At 37.2% G+C, this 21,410-nt stretch overlaps 1 protein-coding gene across 3 annotated transcripts in view; it reads left to right on the top strand.

Moving 5' to 3' along the window:
- Positions 1-21,410, top strand: part of TCF4 (transcription factor 4) — a 341,982-nt gene that overhangs the window by 121,589 nt on the left and 198,983 nt on the right. The window lies entirely within an intron of this gene.

Here is a 21,410-nt window from a genome sequence, read left to right as displayed (position 1 = left end):
CTGTTACGAAATCTGTCAGTAAATGAAGTTAAATTTCTTGGCATAAGCTTGTTGGACTACACGAAAAACACACAGCAATAATTATGTCATTTTGAAACCATAATTGCAAATGCTTTTAAAGAATGTCCCAACTTTTAAGCCTTGGAAGCTGGTATCAGTTACTTAACATGTAGATAGTCCTTGAATTGCAGTCATTTTTTCAAAAATCACCATCAAATCCATCTACAGGAATTTCAGGTATTTAACACAAAAGTAATTAAAGCAGAGAAATACTAACAACTTATTTTTAATGGGTAAACATCATAGGTTTGTGTCTTAGAGTGTCATCCCAACTTTGAGAACCACAAAGTCGTGTTTGGTCATAGGTTGTTCTTATTTTTCTGCTCTTTTTGACTTCAACATTTTAAATTTCTTATTTATATTTCAGCTTTGAAACTAACACAAGAATCCTAGTTCTTTACTGATTGTTGATAGCGAAGTACATAAAGTCCTTTTCAGGAGATATTGATACAGATGACTATATATATTTGTCAATTTAGATTTTAAAGAACAGCTTTAGACTCTTCAATGTCAGTAGTGATGATTTGAATTCTAATACCTGTACTTCTCTATTCATCTTCTTCCAACTTCATAAAATAGGATAAAAGATTAATAGGAAAACAATAGCCTTCAGAAATAGCACCTAAAGAATATACTAATTTCTTTGAAGACTCTAAAATTATCCTCTAATGAGCTAAAATAGAGTAGAATACATAATTACTCATATTTAGAAGTTTATGTTATATATATGAAAAGAGTTTTACTTTAAAAAGCAACTTGATAAATTAATATTACAGAATACGTACACCAAGCAATACAAACATGTTTCCTTATGAGCAACTGTTTTACGAATCAATCCAAATAGTATTTAAAATATAAGTGGGCTGACAGTCTAGAGCAGAGAGAGCTGATTCTTTTCACTTAGTTGTTGTTTAAGCTGAAAATCCATGTCAGCCTTGTTCTTTTATCCCGTCTGCCCTCCTTCCCATTAAACTCTTAAATATGGAGGCCGAGACAGTCTCCTGCATTGTGATAGGAAATGCTACTATGTCCACGAGGCTCCCACCCACTGTTCCCAATGAAAGGACTTCTCTGTTAGATAAGCTGTCTGGACTGAAACATGGCTCTTTATTGTTTACAAACTGCTACATTTTCCACCTCAAGCAGATTTTTGCACAGAAAAGAATTGTGCTTGGGCTAAATGGTTTATCTGACATTAACGGTGCAGTGTCAGACTCGGGTCAGGGGAGTCACCCTCAGAGTGAGAGGGCACTGTGCAGTGTGCACAAAAAAGGAAAAAGGGAGAAGACAACATTGACACAAGTATGAAATGCCTTACATTTTTACTTTAGAGAAGAATTAAAAAATATATTTAGAGAACAGTCTATGATCCTGCATTAAAAACTTTTCCTAACACTATAATTTCTCACATCCTAAATGCCTTCTTGATTGGCTTGAGTATCTCAGAGCTAGATTCAGGGAACAAAGATTCTCATTGATTTTGCCCAAGCTGCTGTTTATTTAAAGTGAAACCACTTTTAAGATGAGCCATGTTTGGTGTTATGTTGCACCTTTACAAAAAAAGTAGTTTCAGGAAATTAAGTACAACCAATTTACAAATGGAGATAAAGACAAAAGAAGATCTGTTAGTATAGCAAACAATTTGAATTCATAAAATATATGCTATATTCTAAACTGTCCTTTGTGTCCAAACCCATATTCTATGTTATGACCTTTGTGAATGATTTTCTTCTACCAAGAGAAATTTTTAGACTTTACTGTAAGTTTTTAACAATAATCCAGTATCCACTCAGAATCACTAACTGGTTTTCATGAAGACTACAAAGGATTTCTTTACATTTTCAAAAACTTAATTCTGCCGTGATGTCACATTAGGGTAAAAGCTATAGCATCAGAAATAAATCAGCCACTTTATTGGAGCAGATTCTCTATTGTCAAATCAATCAAGCCTGTGACTGAATTAGGCGTCTGCTACAGAAGTAAGTGACACTAATTTTACAGGAAAGAGTTATTAACTGCAGATGACCTGATTTTTTTTTTTTTTTTTTTTGGTAAACTGTTCACTTAGTAGTTTTTATTTTATTGCAAGGAAAGAAAAAAGTGCTTCACCACTCTTTTCTTTTGGGAGTGAATTATTATTATGTATTTTGTTCATGGCAATACACTATTTTGGGGAAATAATACAGGCATTGCTAACATATTTGCTCATAAACTCTTTTACGGTAACAAACCCTTTATTACAACTTTGAACTTTCTGATTTCACATGAATGGTTTTGCATAAATGTTATAGTTTTTGTAATATGATACTCTGCTTGGTACCAAAACTCAATTTGTTTATGGCTCTATTTCAAATTTATACAAAATGGGATATAATTTATGAGTAATAGAATTTCTCTGTTAATTTATTCTTTTGGAAGTGAGCTTCTGTATCTGAAAATAATACCTTATTTGATAGCTTGTGAATCTCTAAAGTAAAAATAAACAAATGAATACATGTGCTCATGTGTGTGTATACACGCATGCACACACACATGCATACAAATGTGCCTGTTATGTTCAAAGAATTAACGCCACTTCTTGGTTTATAAAGTTGTTCTACTCATTGCACTGCTGTCTGTAGTTACAATTGTCATAGAAAGTTTTAGAAGTTGATATTGTGTAAATCCTTTAAAGAAACACGACTAAAATAAACAAAAAGCAAGCTTCTAAATTTTTCAAAAAAATAGGTGTGGATGCCTTTTTCTTTTTGCTTTGATGTGAGAGGATATGGGAGAGGTTGTGATAGTTCAGCTCTAGCTGCCTGCATTGACCAATCCATATATTTTCTTGCTGGATATTTATTAAACACTCACTCATTGCTTTCATGGAGTAGATACAAGCCAGTTTGCATTTCTCCTTACTTGAAATTACATGTACTGTTTTGTATCTGGAGAAAATAAATCACCTCTTCTTTGTGACTACCTGTGATTATTAATAATAATAACGTACACTTGATCTTTTGGAAACTTGTTCACTGCAGTTTTTAGAAAGTTTGATTAAACCTTCACAGGTGGTTAGTTGGATAGCTTTCAGAATATGCTAATAGGACAGCGGGCCTTGAGTCTGGGTCCTGTGTGTTTTTAAGAGGATTATTATATGCTATAGAATAGTTTGAAAATCCTGGCAATAAGTATATGCAAAGAATATGGATTTTTTTTAACATTTCTGGTTGGTTTGTTTTTTTTTCTCTGCAAGCTTTAAAGTTTTGCAGATAATTGTCCAAATATTTTTACAGTGGTAGCCAATTTACCTTCTAGCTAAAAATCTTTGATCCAAGGAAGGATCTAAGCATGCATTTTCCTTTCATTGTTCCAGAGCCTTAATTGAAAACCAGATTGTTCGAAGATGAGTGAGCAAGTTGCCCAGTAAGATTACATACGTGGATTGGTGACTGAACGATATGAAACACGATACCTTTGTACGGTTGGGCGCAGCTTAGTTCAGCATCAGCTGCCGTGTTTCACATGTCCCATTGTGAATGTTTCGGTTTCCTTACTGTGGTATATTTTGTTCTCATCCTACTAGAGGTACTGTATCTACCAGGGCACTAAATAATTTACCACTCTAGAGTAACTGGTTTCTGAACTAGCTCAGTGGAACATTTTACTGTAGGATTAGACTGAGGTTTCGGGCAGAACTGAAGAAAGCTGCTGGCTTACAGGATGACCTTTGGATCTCATCTGGGTTAGCGGTTGATATTTTGATTTGGTTACTGTGGTCATATTGTGACAGCTGCTAGCTCATTATAATTCGGTTCCACTGCTCCGTTTGCCTAGCAGGAATATTTAGGTTTGTATTACTTCAGAGTGTTTATGGCTACCCTGAGTTTAGCCCGGCATAAAGGTGAAGTGTTGTGGGTGTTTTCAAATCCCAGTGGCAGAGGCGAGTGCCACAGTCTACTTGTAAAACAGCAAATGTGAGTAGATGCTAATTCAGGGAGTTTTTCTTTTCACTGTAAAACAAAATACCCAGTGAATTGGCACTCACTAGGAAAACTGTGTTTTGGAAACCTTAAGGTACAAAGGAAAAGCATGACCACAAAGAAACATAATTTTTGCAAAGCATGGGTAAGATCTTATTTGACCTCTTGGTCATATATGTGTTTTGTTTTGTTTTTTTCCATGCAGGAATGTAAATATTAGAAAATAGCAACACCTGTGCAGTAACAGAAAGCATTTGATGTTCAGAAGTTCCAGAGGTCAAATAGTAATTTAGTAACTTCATGAAAACGGAATTGTGAATACAGATGTCAGCTCTAAAATTTTTGGCTGACTTTTAAAGTGTTCTGAAGTTAGATAATGATATGAACAGGCGGTTTGCAAGTTAAGGATGTCTCTTTGTGTTCTTTGCATGTCTTTTTTTAATGGCACTTTTTAGCTTGAGGTTATCTTGAGATCATCTGTTATCTGTTGGGCTGATAATATGGTACAAGCAATTTCTGAGAGAAGAAGTCTTCAATAGTGAGTGGTCTTATTTATTTATTTACTGTTTTTCTTTTTTTTTTTTAATTTAATTTTTACTTGTACATATTTGTGGGCTGCAGTGTTTCTACATATACATACTGCACAATGACTCAGAGTAGAGAGCATGCATAGTTTTGTACCTGTTAGCTCACCACTTCTGTGAGTGGTCTTATTCGATTTTACTTACTTTGAGAGTTTTGATTTTTCCATATGTTAAACTTAAAATGTCTTCCCCAATATCAACAAATATGACTATTTTGAGTGTCATCTGAAGTGAGTATAGTAATCTTAGTTGTTGAGCTAAGGCTGGAAGTCAAAAGAACTGAATTTTCTACTCTCTGTTTTGCTAGGACTGCCTGTAGTTCCTAAGGTCAGCTCATTTTCACCTGTTTAAATTGAGGGAGGAGCAAGCAGCCCTTTAGATGATTTCTGAGGTAATTTTCTCATGTCATGGTCCATTGATCTTTTAGGTATGCCATTTTATCCATATACTATATTTTATCTTTAGAGACGTTTTATTCTTTCTAATCCATTCATCTCTATTTTATGAATACCTTCAAGTAACTTTGCTAGTGATGTGTTTTCCAAATGTAATTCTTTAAAATCTGACTCAAATGGATGTTTCTTTTATATATCAGCTTATTCCAGATCTGTAGTTAAAGGATTGCATCGATCGGGGATAAAATAATAGCTCATTTAAGTTGAATCCCCAGGAGAAAAGTGTTATACATATGCCAATCAATGCTCATGTAGAGTTGTAGGACCTCAATAAATGGCTGTTGAATGATCTACGGGGATCTGAACTCTTGACTTTAGTGTTATAACACAGCACTCTAACCAACTGAGCTAACTGACTAGTTGATAACTTATTTCCTTTTGTCTAGTGAGTGAACACTTCCATTCTCCTTTAGTCGATCTTGCTTTCTCTCTATTCTGCTGCTTACTGTATGATATAGCACAATTAATGCTGTCTTGGTCAAACACTTTTATAATCAAATCAGGCTTACCAAGTCAGGTTTTATGAAATTTAGAAGAACTGATTACCAGAAAAATGTTCCTTGAAAACTATGGCCAACAGAGTTTTGTAGATCTTCCAAATACCAGGGGAAGACTTCTCACGTACGAAGTTTCTGAACCTAAGAGAAAATAAATCATTTAAGATTGACATAAAAGTAAAAAGCAGTTTGTATCAGGTGGGAATGCTTTTTCTTAGAAGTCATGGACAGTGTGATTAACAGTGGCTTAAAAATAATTTTTCTCATTCTAGAAGTTTGGTGGTAGGCTGCTGCTAGAATTGATTGGCAGCTTAGTGGTGTTGGGGCTGGTGGCTCTGTGATTCTTTTTTCTTTCCCCCATTGTTTCAAGATGACTGTCACAGGTTCAAGTGTCAAGTTTAGGTTTGATGCACAAAGAAGGAGAGAAGGGTGAGTTTAGCAATGTCTGCCCTTACTTTTCCCTGCATCGCATGGCTGTCTCACTGTGGAGGTTGAGGGTGGGGATGGGAACGCCAGCAGCAGCTTCTACAGCCTATTCAGTAGAAACACACAAGAGTGGGGGATTCACATCCTGCTTCCCAACTTCTTGAGCTTTGATTCACAGTTGAGTTTTTTTAAAGAAAAGAATATATAATTTTCTGTTGAACAGGTTTGAAAAAATTAAGAACAAGGCTGAAACTTTCATGCAATAAACAAAATATAAAAATGTATCTCAACTCTGAATTTTGGTCAGCACATGAGAGAGAAAGACCAAGTGACATGGAATAGAAAAAAAGTATTGAGAAGGGAAGGTGGAGAAAGTACAGGCATTAGAGTCTTGCACGGGAAAAAGGAGTCTCAGGCACCGTGTTCCCATTTCACCTTCAAGGCCTGTGCCTTCGTTGTCCTAGTCCCTTGAGCAAGGCAACCAGCCAAGGCCAATCCTTTTCATGTCTACATTCCTCAGAACCTCCTCTTGTAGGTCTCTGGATTCACTTCCTGAAAACCTGCCCAGGGCATGCACCCTGGTCATGCAACAGGCCTATAGCTCCAGCCACCAGCCTTTTCTCACTGTCCCTTTGCTGGTCTTTGGGAGGTCTGAAGGCTAGTCCCCACTCCTGCAGTCTCCTGTTGGACCCATTCAGAGCAGGCCTGGCATCCTGGAGCAGCGAGTTCCCAGGACATGTAACTACAAGTGACAGACAGAGATCTTCTTTCCCCTGGACCATCGTCAAAATAGTCTCCAGGGAACTGACGTCTAACAATCTGCCACGTCACCATGAAACACTCAGACAAGAATGTCTTCTGCCTGGGGGGAAGAAAGCTTCTATTTTCTTTTAATATGTACACAATCGTGTATTTTGATTTTTAATGTGGGGGATTAGGTACAGCCAAAGACAAATGTTGAATTTTAGACAACACGCCAAGACTGTATTAAATTGTGAGAGCTGGATCCAACTTTTGGCCAGAAGTTTCCCAACCCTATTGAACAGTGTCATTACACAAATCAGGCAGATGGAACAAAGGCAGGCAGAAGGACCATCTATCATTAGAGGTAAGCAGGATGTGACGCAAACAGTGCTGTTTTCATCTAGAAGTAAAGTTTTTCTCTATAAGTTTTTCATTAGGAAGATGGCTTCTTTGACGTTTGCATAAGCTTGACACTTAAAATGTGCCTGTGACAGTATAAACTTCTTGCCTGTGTCCTGACTGGGACCTCCTTGACTGGGTCCTGGGGTGGGGGATTAAACACTCTGCATTTCTTTAAGCTTTGTTGCTCCTTGGCTCAGGAGAATAACCTCAGTACAGTTTAAGGGGTCTATGAACTTGACATTCATGAAAGTTGTGTTTCTTCCTTCAGTGCTACATTGACCTCATTGAAAATAAGACTGTTTTCTTTGTCCACATAATACTGTTTATTAGGCCCGAAGAAGCAAAGGAGTTCAGTTTTAAGCACTGCAGGTCTTAGGCATCATGGTCGAGGGGACTTTAGGGCTGTAGGGTTCACTTCAGCCTTAGTCTTGGTTTTCGACTTCATGGTGATGGGACATTGGGCAAATGTCTTGTGAGTCCTACTTTCGTGTTTCTCAGGTGAGGGCAGTAATGCCAGACTCACCTACTTCTCCCTGGATCACTGTGAGTGGTGAAATAATATAATATACTTTGTAACTACTGTTCTCTGCTCCCTGACATTGCAAGGTTACACATTGGGGTCTATCATTTTGTCTGGGTAATGGATTGAAAAATCTAGAGACTTTAGGTCTTGGATGATAGCACTTTTGAAATACCCTTATCCTCTAATGGGATTGGGGCAGAAGACAGGAGTAGGTGGGGGTACTGTAGAATGTTGAGTTCTGTAAACATCAAGACCAAAATGGAAAGGTTTCTTTTTTAGTCAGTCCACAAACAGTAATCCTATAAAATAAGTACCTCTTTGGGGACAGCTTCCTTGAATTCAGATGTGCTCCTTTGTGAAATATTTGCCTCCAGGCATTTTTCTGTCTATTTTAAATGTTCTCCAGTTTCATCATTTAAAGGGCTGAGAAGCCCTCAGTATGGTGTTTGAGTGGTGATTCTGGGGGCCCACTGACAAACTGACATTTCGTCGCCTGTATTCTAGGTCATTTGAATAATGGAGTCGCTGCTGGGTAGGGAGCTTTTCATCAAGGAGATACTTTTACTTATACTTTCCATGTTCTCAGGAATGTTTTGAAGACAGTTATATTCCACATCAATTCTTTCATCTCCAGAGAAGCTTGGGATAGAGCGCTGTCTTTGTATGAGATTATAGTCTCTCATTCCTTTCAGTGCTAGAAGTTTCTGAATCCAAAGGAACCATGCGTCATTTTTGAGTGGAAGGAGGTATTGGGTGGATCTTACTTCCTTTTGCAGAATGTCAGACGTAGGAACCAAAAATTGCAAAATGTATGGAGCATAGATTGAGATTAAATTAATTTCTGCATGCTTAATAGATATAGCTCCAACCTTTTTCATCTTCTCAGTGATTGCTTATTAATCCCTCCTAAGTTTCTTGACACATGTTTATTAATAGGAAAAATTATAAGGAAGTTTCAGTCTAAATTGGTGTAAAATATAGGTGTTTATATTGATTATGTTTTCAATAAAACATTTAAAGCTTTCGTATAGGCTGGAAATATGCAAAAAATCTAATATGGGGGAAGTGGTGGATGGTGAAATGAGCACAGGCTTTCTCATTAACTGGACATTGGTCTGACACCTCTCTCCAGTTTTGTGACCTTGGGCAAGTTTTCTTAGTGCGGCGATGGAATTTCTCAGTTGGATAGTTGCTCTGTGTTTAAATGAAACAATATGAAAAACACCTGGCACTTAAATTCAGTGAATGTAAATTATTATTACACCTGCTATATTATTTTATCTCGGCCATTTTTCTGTTTATTGGGTCTGACCAGCTTGGCAAAAGTGATATGCGAACTTGAGCATCATGTAGTGAATTTTGGCAGAATGTGGAAGTAATTAATTAAATTCTACCCCCTCATGGGCCATATTAAAGCTGAATGAAAATAGAAAGTGTAATATCTGATAACATTTGGTAGAGAAGGGAGAGACAAAAGAAATGCAGGATGAGAGAGAAAGAGACACATAAAAGGCTAATTTTAGAGTAATAGGCTCCCAAAGTATGATTTTCTAGCCTTGTATTATCAGCACAGGCTTGGCTGTCTGAGTCTCTGCAATTACTTGGTACTCATTGTTCACGCATTTCCCTCACCTTGGCTATTCGCACCAAGCTGTACTCTCAACAGTTCAGTAGCCAAATCTGAATGCTTCGGATGCAAGCCTAAACGCTTTATGTGTAACTGATTGTACTTAATTGGGCAATACCAAATCATGGAGGAAAATTTATTAGTGACCCCGTCTCCTTCAGAACTTTCAGAGTAACTGGAAATGAGCCTAATATCCGTATTTTTGGAAGCTCTAACAATTAGTCTCCGGACAGGATTAAATTCATACTTTATATCCTGCGTGTATGTTTTCATTGTGTAAGTTTCCTTTTTCCTTATTTATTGATGGTCTCACAAATATTATTTGGAAATTGAGATGCAATCAGCACACATATTTCAAATATCTTGGTAGATCACCTCAGTAGCTGTAGGTTGATCTCTGTTAGCTTATTACAGGAAAAACCTAACCTGATAAACAGTAGTTTATGAAATGCTTTTTTGTGATCGTGAAGAAGCTTTTTTTTTTCTTTCATTTTAATCTGTTTCCTTATTTCTGTTATTGATCTAACTCATGCAGATGGGGGTGGGGGAGGAGAGCTCTCTGAATTCTTTTGTTTCCTTAGAAATAAAATGGTTCTAAATATACATACTTTTGAGTGATTACATTTTTCATTCATTCAAAAGTCCTAGGTATAAGCTTGAATATCAGTTGAAAATAAAACAAAAGAAAACAGCCTTGCTCAGAGTCTTTTAAAGGCATTTTAATAGTTAATGAGATTTTGCCCCTTACCCTCATGAGTTTCATTTGGTTCTGAAATAAAAATTTATGGCTGTTCTCTCCGCTGAGCTGATACTAGTTTAAGAGTGGAATTGAGTTCACACCTGCTCTAGCATAAAAAGAAGCCTCTGTGTGACTTCTTTAAAATATTCGCAGAGCAGAATAAGAGAACGCACTCACTATCTGTACAATTGTGACTCCACAGCAATGTTCCTTGCAAACACTTCAGAGAAGGTGCTTTATAAATTGGCTCTGATTTGCTGATATTGTCCACAGCTAGCTGCCCTCCCTAAGTTGCCTGTGTTCCTCAAGGTGGATTGCAGTCGTGGAAACGCAGTTGGTTTGCACAGGCAGTGGTCTACATTAACCCTGCAAAGTGTGCATGTGGGAAAATCTTTGCATTTGCTAGGCCATTTAGCTGTTCAAGACATGGTCCGTTAGTCAGGCAGCATACAATGGCTTTTCTGAGCGCTCTAGTTAAAGGGCAGGATGTGTAAAGTAGTGTACACTTAGGCGGATAATTAATAATTAGTGTAGGCTTGTAAGGCTGTAATAGAATATATAAATTTCAGCACCTGTTAAAGTTTTATCAGAGCAGATCACCTTTCCTTACTATATGAGGGAGTATTCCTCCCTGTTGGAAAAGAAAGTGCTCCCAGTACATTGGAAAATCTTCATGACTAAAGGAGGACTGGTTTTAATATCAAACACTATTTTCTGTGGTCATTGTGATTAAATAACATATTTGAGTGGTCGGATTTAAAGAGCATTCCTAGACAATACTATTTTGTATGGGTTTGACTGTAGATGGCAAAACACTGTTCAGGAAAAATATTTTGGTGCATTCTAATATTTGGAGACTGTGAACTTGTCAAAGAAGCTACCCTCCCCATGATCCCCCAGCAAAACAGTGGGGGTTGTTTCTTTTATAACTTTATCACAAGTAACTGTTCGGAACAAGAGCCTTTTCTAGTGGCTAAGTTGGAAGGGGTAGAGAAGATGAAACAGATGCTGAGTTCAGTTTTTGGCTTGGCTGTATTATGAGCGGCTTTTATACCTCCTGTCTTACCTATCTTGATTTTCAGACATAGAGGAAGTGCTCTCTTACAGCAGTGAGAGAAAGGGCAAATTATCTATTTATGAATATCTTACTGTTTTAAAAGTTTCATAGGCTGCTTGATAAGTAAAATTAACATGTTATCGGTATGTCTGCAATCATATGGTCTTCAGTATATGTATTTTTTAAAAACCATCTATATAAATTCCATTTATACTACAAGCCAACCAAAATGATAAACTTTAACCCTTGAATTAGTCTGTGGTTCATGCATTCATCCATCCAACAAATACTTGTGGAAAGCCTGTGATATGCTATGTTAGTTACTAGATAGTGGCATGCCAATTTCTTGCCTTCAGGTTGGCCCACGTTCTTAGGAAAAAATCAGGCAGATATCAAATAATTATAATTCAGGGTGTTAGGGAAATAATCAGTGTGTGCCCAGGACACTGTTGTATTATATATCAGGGGACCCAAACACAAGCTTCCTCTTAATTACGGCTAAAATTTTCGAGTATTCTCTGTATACCAAGCATTTGGTATGTACTTTGCACATATTATCTTGTTTACTCCTACAATAAACTTCTTTGTTAGGTATTGTAATTTCCATTTTACTGAGGAGGCAATTAAGGATCAGAGAGATTGGGTTATCTGCCTGGCATTTAGCCAGTAAGTGGCATAGCCCGGATTCAAAGCCAGATCTGCTAAACTCCAAAGCCTTTGTCCTTAACCACCCCTGCACTGCCTCAATGGTAGAGAATATGGGAAGAGTTCCCAAGGGTGTGATAGCAATTAATCATGTGTTCAACTGCAATTAATAGAATACCTGATAATAGTAGGATAGTCAAATAAAGTTTTTTCCCCTTTATTTATGGAGCTGTCTGGAGATTGCCTGTGTGGATTCAGCAAATCATTGTTGCTTTCTAATCTTCAGCTTTTTCTCTCATCTTGTATTTCTTGCTAGATGACTCTTGAGCCTCAGACAGTGCATCAGAGTTCATGGCAGGTAGCAGGGGAGGTAGGGATTAGGGTAGCATCCATACCTACGTATATCCTATTCCATCAGGGGAAAAAGAAAAGCATTCCCAGAAACCAGTGGCCTTGAGCAGGATTCTGCTAACAACTTATTTGCCAAATCTCTTAATAGACACCTACCCATAGCTGCAAGGGAAGTTGGGAAAATGAATCCTTACAGCATTAGCTGGGTCTGTAACTTAAGAGGAAGGCAAGGGAGAAGGAAGGTGGGAGTCGTAACTGGGTGAGTCAAGATGATTTTTTTTTATAGTATGAGGGTACTTCAAAAAGTTCGTGGAAAAATAGAATTGAAAGATAATACAAATCCTTTCATGAACTTTTTGAAAACCCCTCATGTAAGCGATAATGCCCAAGTTGAGTCTTAAAGGGTGAGTTAGAACTACCCAGCTAAAAAGAAAATTGCCAGTTTCAAAATGCTTGTGCAGAGGTCTGGCAGCCAGAAGCTAAAACAAGAAACCTGGGACCAAAGTAGTCCTATAAGACTGAGACATAGTTCTGCATGGGAAGGGCTGACAAGGAAAGCTGGAGTAGAATCCTGGTCCCAGGAAAACGAAAGGTCTCTCTTGTATGGAGGTGGAAGTAGTTGGATTTTCAGTGAAGCATGTGGTGAACAATGGGGTGAAAAGGATTGGTTTTATAGTGGGTTGACACGATCTTATTTATCATTTAGGACAATCTCTCAAGCACACATGCATAGGAGGCAACTTTAGAGGCAAGGAGATTACTTGGGAAGTGATTAAAGCAAATTCAAGAGGAAATAATGAGAGACTGAACTGAATTAGGAACAGTGGGGATAAAGGAGAGGATATGTATTTGAGTGATATAAAATTGATGGAAATGGTTGGGCCTGGTAACTGATGGATAAGAGAGGGGTCATCCTTGGCTCTTGGTGTCTGGCTTGGGCCATCTGGTGGGTGGTGGTGCCGTTCACTGAGATATGGAATATAGGAGAAGAAATAGATTATGGGGGATTAAGATGGTAAATTCAGTTTTGGACATAATGAATTTTTGAGATGTCTGTGGGTGGATGGATTTTTGATTTGGGGCTGGGATTGCAGATTTGTCATGTAATATTCCATATTTTGTAGTTGAAGTTATGGGAATGGGTAGTTAGAAAGAGAAAAGTGAGCCTGTTTTTCTGATTTATCATTTTGCTCTCTGCAGATCTTAAATTGAAAAAAAAATAAAGTTTCTATTTTATCTTTCCCCCCCTACAGACATGGTATCTTTAAGAAAACTGGATAATTCTTGTTTGATCACATAATCATTTTCAATGTTATATGAGTATTTAATTGCTCATTCCCAGTATACTATTTTTAAATCCTTCCTTCCCTTCCTTTCTTTTCTTTTCTCTCAATTTCTTTCACTAAGATAGGTTTGAATGAAACTCATTTCAGAGCATAAATTTACCCATCATTTTGGGAAGATATCATACATTTTAAAAAATGGAATGGAATTTAGAGCTCTTCTTGTGTTTTTTGTGATTTACATCAGCGCCCCCGTGCCCTGCACCACCCCATATGAATTCTTCCAAATGAGCCCCTAGCAAAGTTGTTGCCACATAGATGACATTATGACTAATGCATAAATGAATGAATGAATGAATGAACTGATCCCTGACAGGCACTCATTTGTCTGCTTGGTCATTCCCTACATTGGGGAACCACTACGGACAAGGCAATTTGTTGTATTGTGACAACTCTTAACTTTCAGAAAGTTCTCAATTCTGTAGCTGTCATCCTGGGATACTAATTGCTTCCTCTGAAGCTACCTATGATTGTGTGTTGTCTCTTTTTCCACATGCTTTCAAGGATGATAATAAGGATTATTGAAAGTATCTTTGGAAAATGTCCAACATATCATAGAACATGGTCTAGCCACATCTTGTGTTCCTCTGCATGTGTTGTATAGTTGGTCTCTTTCTCTCTCCAAGTGGTGAATCCAGAACTTACCTCAGTATTCCAGATTTGGTTTTATCTATAGTGGATCTCTCCTATTTTTAATAGTAATGCAGTCTAAGATACATTTATATATCTGTTTTAGAGAGAGATGTGCCTGGTAATTGAACTTGTGGTCCACTAAAATCATTAAGTATTTTAACATTAATTGCTTTACAACCAGGGCTTCCACTTCCTTGTGTAGAATGGGACTTTATGTTTATCCTCATCTGATTTCCTCTTGTTGCTTTTGGTCTGCACATATGCCACGATTCCATTCTTTTGCTATGTTGACTCAAGATGGTGTGATGCTTAGCAGTACGCACTGTTGGGTTTAAATCCTGGCTCTACTCCTTACTACCTGGATGAGTCATAGTTTGTTCATCTGTACACTGAAGATAATTATAAAATTCACCTCTTAGGATTGTCGGGTGAAATAAATGAAGTAATGCATGTATAATGCATACAAGAGTGCCTAGAACATCATGAACACTCAATAAATGTTCACTATTACTGTCGCAGGGGGTGTGAGGAATTAATGGGGCTATTTCTATAATTGTGGATCCTTTTTCTCTATTGTCAGTATTCTCCCTGGAGAGAACACTTATGAGGAATGGTTCTTTCATGAACAATGAAAGAAGCAAATGTGGTTGTTGATTTTGAGTTGTGTGGTTGACCATATTTACCAGACAGTAGATATGATGATGAATAAAGTTGCCATTGACTTATAGTTATTAACTGGCTACCTTGTTGGGACTTAGGAGAAAAGAAATAAAAGCAAACAATAACCACAACAAAGAGCTTAAAATTACCTGGACAAAAGTCCTAGCTGTCTCTTCATCTACACCTAATTTTAAGGCAGAAAATTACAAGGTGAGCCAGACATTCAATTATAGGTGCTAAAGGTTATATGAAAATTTGGGTTAACAAGTAGATTGAGAGGTAACTATTTCCTTTACAAAGGGTTTGCTAGGGGATGCCTTTAAATATTAGACTATGAAAATTAGACTCATGACAAATTTTCAGGAACATAGTTCTTGTGACAAATAAGATCCCTGGAGAGCGATGTGTGAGCTCCCAGGGGACTTTTAAGGACAGGCTTCTGCTGCAGGACATTAATTTGACAGCTGGGCATACTCAGAGGGAGGGAATGGATTAGTATCCAACAACCCATTTTGAAACCAAGCAAAGGGACTACATACAAGGTCTGGACTAGGTTGACCTTAGCCAAGGTTAGGTCAATCTGACTTGTTTTCATAATACATGTCACAAAGGGGACAAGTCAGTAGGGCATCAGCACACTGTGTACAGTTGTAGACTTCCCCTGGACAAGCCATTCTTTAGCTTCCTCTGTTTGGTCATGCCCATAAGAAATACGAATGGTACATTAGAAAAGTGAACCCATCTTGGTTCATCATTCCAGTGTGTACTTCTGTAGACTCTGTCCTGGATACAACTTAGAGTTTCAAACGGGTTCAGAGCTTGTTCATTCTGTACTTTGATAAAGTTATTTGCCCATTTGTGGAAATGCAGAAGTTCTTGCATGCACCTGGCTTCTATTCTGGTTATTTCCTTATATGTGGATTTTGATCTGGTAACATCAGGAGAGAGAAGCTAGCCATTCTGAGATTTCAGATTTCATGGTATCCAATTATTTGTAAGACCCGAGAGGTACTTTATTAGTTAGAAAGTGTTTCAGATTTTCTCTGTAGCTTTAAAAAATCATCCTGACTTCCTATGTGTTATTTTCTGCATTGGCACCCATTGCCAATGCTATGTCTTAGAAGAACCGAGACTTGTGGCCAATAATCCTCAGAAGCTGATGGGGCTTTAACATTTATTCATCAACTACCCTTTTCAAACCAAAATAAGGTTATATTTTTCACATTCATAAATGGACAAATGAAGCTCTTTAAAATAAAACCTACTTCTTAATTTTTTTCTTTTCCTGATAATCTGTAGCAAAAAGTACATTGGTTTTCTATAGAACTGCCTTATTTTAAAAATCAAATTGAAAACCAACTTGATTCTGCCTGCAGAGCAAAGCTATCTGCCTTTTTAGAAAATCTGGATGGTTAAATTGGAAGCACGTTCTGCACATGGTTTAGCAGTTAGTAGCCTGGAAAATGACCCAATAGCCAAGATAGTTTTTTTTAATCTTCATTGTAAGTGCTTGTTTAAGGTTTAAGCCTGTAATTGACTATTTTGCACATTGTTCATTGTTAATTCTTTTCAGGCTATTATAGTTTTGTAAATACATTGCCTGCTAAGTTGTGTCAGTGGAGGAACATTAGTGCGATAAGAAAATCCAGTTAAACGTGGTATTTAAAAGCATTACCAATTAGCACATGGTACTGGATCACCATAATTTCTTAGTGATCCTAGAAAAGTCACTTTCTATTTGTGCAGATTTCCACTTATTTAAAGTGGGTATGATGCCGTTCTTTTTGGATAAAAGGGTAGCATATAAATCACACTGTGCTATTGCCTGCTGAAGAGTTTCTACTGATTCAGCACCCTTAGTCTGTTCCACATCAGAGGAGCAAAATCCTTCCATTTTTTGTTTTATTATATTTATTAAGTGGTATCTAACAGATAGCTTAAGCTGTCCTATTTTGGATTATTTAGATTAGAGAGATGATTTTTTTATACACATACCACATGTAATTTCAATGAGTATGATAAACACTGATCAGAAAATAAAGGTACTTCCTGGTATTCAGAATATAACTACTTGATTTTCATTCTTTAATTTTTTAGTTTAGAAAATAGGAACTCCATTGGATGTTACAGGTACAAGCTAATACTGGCTAATAATTAAAGGTTACAAAAATTGCAGTGGGAAAGGAGTTAAATTCTGCCTATCAGATGGTAAGGACCACTAGAATATGGACATAATCATGGGAAATAATGGGGTAGATAAAATGTGATTTATCTGTGTATGGTAAAGAAAGAAAAATAATGATCGTGAATGTACTGAATGTAGCTTAAGCTATTTATCATTATGTACGAGTGGAAACTTACATAAAACCCCTCTTGATTAAGTTTTATCTGAAACAAAGGATATGATTAGAAGTGTAGAATGGAGAGTATTTTAAGAGCATGATGATAATCCAGCTAGAGGCTTTAATACTTCAGTGGTCAAACTAGACAAGGAAAAGAAAGAGTTAGGAAGCTTGCTTTGGTTATGCAAATCTGGGGCACATGTAGGAGTTTGGACCTGATGGATTGTTGCTCTAGATTTTTGTCATCAGACGATGCTTTTCATAACAAATATTATCTGAGCCATTGATTTAAATGCTGAATGCAGTGTATGTGTAGGCAGAGAAGTAGCCTTTCTATTCCTTCAAAGAAAATGTAACAGTCAGCCTTGATGGTGAGACCTTATAAAGCAGAATGAGAAAAAAAGGAGCAAGGATTGAAGGAAAAATATACCCAGAGTGGGAATGGGCCATAGGTATTCAGAGACCAATTTAAAAAGCAGATACCCTAACGTTATGCTCTATAAAAATAGACACACTAAAGAAAATTCCAATTATCAAACTAACAGGACTGTAAACTGATGCACACAGAGCAATTATTTATTAAGAAAGAGGCACAGTTGACGTCAAGAATTATAGAGCAGGAGACTGACATGATTACAGGAAGGTGTCAAGAATATCAAAAAAATTTCAACGGAGTGTAAAAAAAAGAAAGATTACTTATGAGATCATGATAAATAATAATGAGCTTTTTTGCAAAGTTTCTCAAGAATAGGAGGTCCGAAAAGTCGAGCCTCGAAGAGACAGAAAGGGTAATTTATTGACAGACGATGGAGACACTGTTGAAAAATAAATGAATTTTTCACCTCAGTGTTCACAAAGGAGGATGGGGGACAGATGCCAGAAACAGATATAAATTTCCCAGGAGAGAATGAGGAACTACAAAAGAAATTAGGATCATGCTGAAACAGGTGATCAAGGGGTGAGAAGAAAACTAATAAAACTCTAAAGCGTTAGTCACCCAAAAATCTTCAAGGAGTTAGGAGCAGCTAGGAAGGAGAGGAAAAACAATGAACTGTTTCTCAGAATAGTTAGAAATATTTTTGTGAGTTTGTTTTTATCTAGTTAATTCATTAGACTAGCCCCCCTGGAAATTTGTCCTTTAACGGAAATAAGCTAGTGTACTTTTAGAAAAAAATGATCATGAGTGGCCTTTGAATAACCAAGACATGTTTCTCCCCTAAGTTCTCAGTCTTTCTCCCCACTATGCCCAGTGTTTAATATCTATTAAGTGTTTATTATCGTTTCCAAGATATTCACTGAGTGATTGATTCGGTCAGTATGAGGGGTCTTTAAAAAGTTCATCGAAGGATCCGTATTATCTTTTAATTCAAATTTTCCACGAATGTTTTGAAGTACTCTTGTGTTTATTGGGTGGATACTTCTTAGTGCCAGGCATTATGCTAGATCCTGTAACACTGGGCTGAAAAAGAGAGACCTCAAGGTCTTCTAAGTTACTTCTCCCTCATTCATGTAAGCAACTCTACCTCAGGCCAGGTAAAGAAAGGCCATTGATTTAATTGTGTTTATCATGCCTGATCTTATTTTTGACGGGCTTCTTGATGGAGAAAGTCTGGAGAAGGGCAACCTCATGTTTTACTGCAGGAAAGGTTTCCTTGCTGTGCTCTTTTTCAGAGTGGTGCCTGCTTTCTCTTCCCAGTCGCCAGACGTGGGGCTTTCTTTTCCCAAGCTCACTTCTCTCCCCAGAGCTTCAAACAAAACTTCTCCTTCATTCATTGCTCCCTGCCATCTGCCCTGGAATGAACTGAGGAATCCCTGACCTCCTACTGCTGTTCTGGAATTCACAAAGTTCTTGCCTTGGGCAAGGGAGAGGCTGCACTTTCAAATATGCTTTTTCCTTTCTTTGTTTTCCCACCTCCTGCATTCCAACCTTGTGGCACACTTGCCAGGCTGATAACTGTCGTTTCCATTTGTACCACTCCAGCCCCCTCTTTGCCACTATAAACTTTAGAGCCCAGCAAACTACACTTACTAAAAAAGCTCTTCCGTTTCTCTTCCCAGAATTAGTCTTTCTTTGCTTAGTGTCCAAAGATTACTTTAAGATACTTATTACTACAAATACTGTTGTAAGGAGGGAGCTTCACTGTTGTCACTTCCCACCTTCGGATAATTACTGGATTAGCTGCCTGGGAATGGAATATGAGAAAAGTTTGAGAGATGCTGTTTCTAAGTATATAAGGGAGGGACAATGAAACTTTCTTTCACTGCTCAGTTTTGTCCTGCAGCCCTTGTTCCCACAGCTAAAACTCTTCTAAGTAAAGTTACCGTCCAGAGCTACCTTTCCTTCCAGGACTGCAGGTATTAACTTTTGGTTGGAACAGACCCTTAAGAGCTCTTGATTCTCCAGTGTAATTGTTCTGTGTTTAAGTGACTCTGAAAGCTTGTTAGATTTGAGCTCATCCATAGAAGCAGGGTCAACTAAGCTACATCACTCCTTTTTTCATATTTCCATCTTTTAGGTAGAGTTAGTTGCAGTTTGATTGGTTATTTCCCTGGGAATAGATTCCCACTTTCAGGACTGTCAGACTTGGGCCCTGCCCTGGCTGAGTTTGCAGTCTTGTTGAGGGGGAGACTAACATGTTTGCCAAAGGTGTAAACACAGCAGCACCGACCCCATCTGAGAGTGCTATGTGACCAATGAGAAAGTAGAGGCAAGAGCTGGGCGGGGGATGCTAGAAAGAAGCTCTGGTAGATCTTGGCCTGTATTTATTTTGAATATAACTTTATCCCACTATTTCTTAATGCCCATATATATCTGAGACAAAAGTATATTTGATGAATGACATTCTTCAGATGTCAGCCAGGACCCCTGAATTCTGTAAGGAAGTAGGAACGCATCTCGTAATTCTTCAACCTTGTTGTACATGTGAGTAACGTGTGTGGGCCGTTCATATAATACGATGCCTGAGCTTCACCTGCAGAGATTCTGTGTTTGGACATCTGGGCTAGGATCCAGGCATCTGTAATTTAAATGTGAATCTCAGACCTACACATCACTTCAAAGAATTGTCATTTCAGTTTTCAAAACTGTTATTTTTTTTTTATCTAAGTGCTTATTTTTAAATCCTTCTATTTCTTTTACACTCAGTAGAAGTGAGTCATCACCTACTTAGCACCTAATTATTTACCATCAAGATATTTTTATGGCATAAATTAATAATGTTTTTAGGTCAAAGAAAATAGATTATTTTTAATATGTTAAAATTGAGCATTCTTTCTGGGAGAGAAAGAAGGAAGTGAAATGATCTTTATTTTTTATTTTAATTGTCTATCAACTGATAGATTTAATCTAATGTCCCTAAAGGTTTGCTTCTATAATAAAGATGCAAAGGAAGACTTTCATTGTTGAAGATTTATGATTAAATGTTATGTATATGTGGTAGGAATGATATTTTTTCTGTATTGAAGAAAAAATGTTGACAGATTTTTTTTTTTTCTAACTGAGAGGAAATGCAAGTCAAATTAGAGGAAAGTCAGCACAATAAATATTTTGCAAAGAATATCCTTTTGTAATTTTTTGTAACATACAGCTAAGACTAAATGACACTCAAGAGGGAAGCTTTGCCTTATACAGAATGGTTAGAGGAATAACTAAGGTTGCTGTGAAATTAGCCTCGAAATTGGTTATAGGGAAGTAGTTTTTCTCAAGTACTTGGGTGATTTGTTAAACTTTCTAATATTATCTCTGCTGTCTTGTATAACTTATTTTACATAATAAAAGGTTTTTAAAAGGCTGCTTGTTCTATGAAAGGAATACAAAGCTGAAGTTGATATAATTTGATTTTGTGAGTTTTTGTTGTTGTTTAATCTGTGAAATGATGGGATGGATAATGATATTTTGTTGTATGTGTTCTCACCTTTGCAGTGGAAGAGCTGTGTTTGTCTGATGTGGGTTTTCACATATGTGTAGTGTTTTGATCACACTGTGGATACAGAACTGACCCCAGGCTTTTCAGAGCCACAGTGTCATAGCCAGGTCGTGTGAGGCTCCGGCTAACATTTTGGCCGCCATACAGGTTGAGCATTCCTAATCTGAAAATCCCTATTCTGAAATGCTCAAAAATCCGAAATGACGCTCAAAGATGATGCACAAAGGAAATGCTCATTGGAATATTTCAGATATCTGGGTTAGGGATGCTAAACTGGTAAGTATATATATGCAAAATATTCCAAAATCCAAAAATATCCAAAATCTGAATCTCTTCTGGTTCCAAGCCTATTGGATAAGTGGTACGCAACCTGTAGTAGATAGACCTTCAACTTTAAGATTTTACATATCTTGTGCTTAATTTCTTTTGTGCTT

This window comes from Cynocephalus volans, chromosome 13, assembly GCF_027409185.1.
Source record: "Cynocephalus volans isolate mCynVol1 chromosome 13, mCynVol1.pri, whole genome shotgun sequence".
NCBI lineage: Eukaryota > Metazoa > Chordata > Mammalia > Dermoptera > Cynocephalidae > Cynocephalus > Cynocephalus volans.
The sequence above is the reverse complement of the archived record's forward strand: the minus strand, read 5'-3'. Positions and strand labels throughout refer to the sequence as shown.